Raw genomic sequence first — 3,280 nt, 5'->3', positions numbered from 1 at the left:
CTGTGGTCACTGAGGTAATGCAGCTGGGCTGGGGGAGCTTCAGAACATGATGACTCGGCCACCCTGAGCTTATTTATAACTGGGCCTTGGTGGCCAGAGCAGCTGCTGAGCCGCCAACTCAGCACTCAGGCTGTCCCGAAACACCAAGGCAGGGAACAGGACAGTGAGGGCCAGGCTGCCCTGATGGCCTCTCAGGCTGCGGCTGCATCTCGGGGTCTTGGGCTCTCCAAGGCCTTTTCGGCTGGGAAGAGGCCCTGTGCTGTGATGGGCGGGACTTGGGCTTTAGGGGAGCGCCTCGTCTTGAACCTCCTGGACCAAGGGGATGGCTGAGCTCAGCTGATGGACTGGCCACTCCCGGGGGACACAGGGCTCGGCCTTCTCGCAAAGAGGCTCTTCCTCCCGAGGTCAGATGCTGTCAGCAAACTCGACCAGAAGCAAAGTCATCTCCCCTCCCCTCTTCTTGCAATATCAGCTTAAAAACAAAACACAACAGATTTGGGGAAAGGGCATTTCGGACATCAAAGGCCTGAGCCCAGGCAGGCTGGCAGGTGGAAGAGGCATGGGTCTTTCCTGAGGTGCCCAAGTCACCCCACACCAGCACCCACCTCCTTGGCAGCTGGGAAGGGCTGGGCCTGCCCCACCCTGGAAATGACCTTGTCTTCCTTCTGAGGAAGCGTGTGAGGGTGTGTCAGGCCCTTCCCCAAGGTTTGCAGGAATACAGAGGCTCCTAAAAGCCTGATCCTCCCAGATCAGGGCGGCCCCTGCCGCCCCCCTTCCATCAGCACCCCATCTGCCAAATGTGGGCCTGCTCTTCCTACCTCTAAGCCTTGCTCAGGTGTGGGAATCCCACCAGCCTCGCCTGTTCCCCTCTCTGCCAAGGTCTTTACCAGGTCCCACTTCCAAGGCCCCAGCCTCTGTGCTGTCCCTAAAGCTTTGGTTCTGGGGATGCAAAGCCCAACGAATGTCAGAACTGGAGAGGGAATGGGCAAGAGGTTTTAGACCATGGCTGCTGAGGTACTGCAGCAAAGATTTAGCCAGGCCTGGAGCAGGTGAGATGGCAGCAGTGCCTGATGAGCCAGAGCTGAGACCAGAGCCACGTGCCCTGACTTCCCGCCTAGCCTCACCCCTGGACCTCTGACCGCTGGGACCACCTGCCTGGCCCCTTCCTCTTGGCGGAAGCTGTTAGGGAGGGGAGGGATGGTGGCCCGCTGTGGGGGAAGCTCGGGCCACCTCTACCCGGGTCTGGGGCCTGGGGGTGCTGGGCCCACGTAGGCCTCTCTAGGCAGGGTCGGGGCGCCCAGCCTGGAGCCACCCGGGCTGCAGCTGCCCCTGTTTCCACATCGGCAGCAGCAAGGCCGGCGCCTGAGAAAACAGGAAGCGCCCAGTCACCACAGGAAGCATGTGTGCGCCGCCTCCCCACCCCCGGCCCATTGCAAAACGCCAACAGCCCATTACCACAGGCACCGCACAGTGGCCCGGAGAAATGCTCTGGCCACCAGGCCGCCAAGGAGCTGGACACAGCCCCCAGCCCTCGCCAGCTTGGGCCAGGCCTCGGGGAGATGTCCAGCCGCGGCCTGGAGGAGCCCGGCATCACCCAGGCCTCAGGCCTCCGCCTTCCTCTGGGCTCTCAGCCCAATCCCCAGCCCAGCCAGGGCCAGGCCTACTTTGGCCACCCTTAAATCGGCATGTGGGGTCAGGGGTCACAGAGGAGCCATTTCTTTGACCTAGTGTTTGGCATCCAGGGACTCTGTGCCCAACCTTCAGACCCTGGCAGTCCTCACTGAGGCCGTTGGCCCAGAGCCCGCCATCCCCCGAGACCCCCCCACCCCCCGGAGCCACCTGCTGCCAGGTCCACACCTGCCACACCCTCCGCCCAGCCCCAACCCCTCCCAACCGGGACATGCTGGCCCTTGGGGGTCCTGCCCCACTCTGCCTTTGGGGGGCCTGGGCCCTCCTCCTTGCGCCCTGCCGGCCCCCACTCACCTCTCGTTTCTGGTCTCCCGGGCCCAGCCCTCAGAAGGCGACAGGAGTCCAGTAAGGCCGAGGCCCGCTCCCGGGGAGGCTGTGCTCCTCCAGCCCCGGGGACAGCAAGGAAAAGAGAAGAGAGCAGAGCATTTCATGGCTATAATAAATCAAAGGGGGAAGTCGGAGCAGGAGAAATAAGAAACTTCCCTTGCCTGGGCACGGGGACCCGCCAGGCAGCAGCCCCCGGGTGCCCCGCAGCCTTCCCTCCTTCCTCCTGCCTCGCTGGCCAGTGCCCAGATCTCCCTTCGGGCCTAGGTAACCCCCTCTGCCCAGAAACACCCACCCCTGGACACCCAACAGCCCTCCTCGCTGCGCTACCCGAGGTTGGCACCTCTCCACTCGGCCTCAGTTTCCTCTTAATTGGCACAGAAAGCCCTAGGTTGTGTGGTCAGGCTGCCCAGTAGAGAGGGATGAAGACAGGCAGTACCCGCTCTAAACCAAGGACCCTCAGTGGACAGAGGGAGGGGTTAGGTATCCTGAGAACTCCTATTGGGACAGTTGGAGCTGGATGGACAACCGTCTAGGAGCCAAGATGAGATGAAGAGGTGGCAGGGGTTGAGAGCAGCGGTGGGGCCAGCCCCAGGCCATGACAGCTGGCAGGCCCTCAACTATCAACCTCAGCCATCCCTGAACTTCTTCCCAGCCAGGCAAGGTGGCCCAGGGCCTGGGGGCCACCCTGGGGCATGAGATATCCACAGCCTCAGGACATAACCCAGGTGTGTCTTCCCAGAACGTCCACTCACGTAGAAGACTGAGAAGGGAAGGTGTTTTTAAGAAAGGGGAGGGAAATCCCCACACATTAAAGAGATGGATGCAAACTTATAATTTTTTTTAAGATAAAATAAGGAATTTCAGGCTTGGCACAGTGGCTCACGCCTATGATCCCAGTACTTTGGGAGGCCGAGGCTGGTGGATCATCTGCGGTCAGGAGTTTGAGACCAGCCTGACCAACATGGAGAAACCCTCTCTACCAAAAATACAAAAATGATCCATGTGCGATGGCACGTGCCTGTAATTCCAGCTACTTGAGAGACTGAGGCAGGAGAATCACTTGAACCCGGGAGGTGAAGATTGCAGTAAGCCTAGCTTTTGTCACTGCATTCCAGCCTGGGCAACAGAATGAGACTCATCTCAAAAAACAAAAAAACAGCCGGGCGTGGTGGCTCAAGCCTGTAATCCCAGCACTTTGGGAGGCTGAGGTGGGTGGATCACGAGGTCAAGAGATCGAGACCATCCTGGTCAACATGGTGAAACC

General features: G+C 60.3%; 1 protein-coding gene across 1 annotated transcript in view; it reads left to right on the top strand.

Moving 5' to 3' along the window:
* Positions 1-293: 293 nt before the first annotated feature.
* Positions 294-3,280, top strand: part of SLC39A13 (solute carrier family 39 member 13) — a 20,048-nt gene continuing 17,061 nt past the window's right edge. The window contains exon 1 of the mRNA XM_017529207.2: positions 294-297. The gene's annotated coding sequence lies outside the window, so the exon portion shown is untranslated. The remainder of the gene's footprint in view (positions 298-3,280) is intronic.

Source organism: Cebus imitator, unplaced genomic scaffold, assembly GCF_001604975.1.
Source record: "Cebus imitator isolate Cc_AM_T3 unplaced genomic scaffold, Cebus_imitator-1.0 Scaffold58, whole genome shotgun sequence".
NCBI classification, from domain to species: Eukaryota; Metazoa; Chordata; class Mammalia; order Primates; family Cebidae; genus Cebus; species Cebus imitator.
The sequence above is the reverse complement of the archived record's forward strand: the minus strand, read 5'-3'. Positions and strand labels throughout refer to the sequence as shown.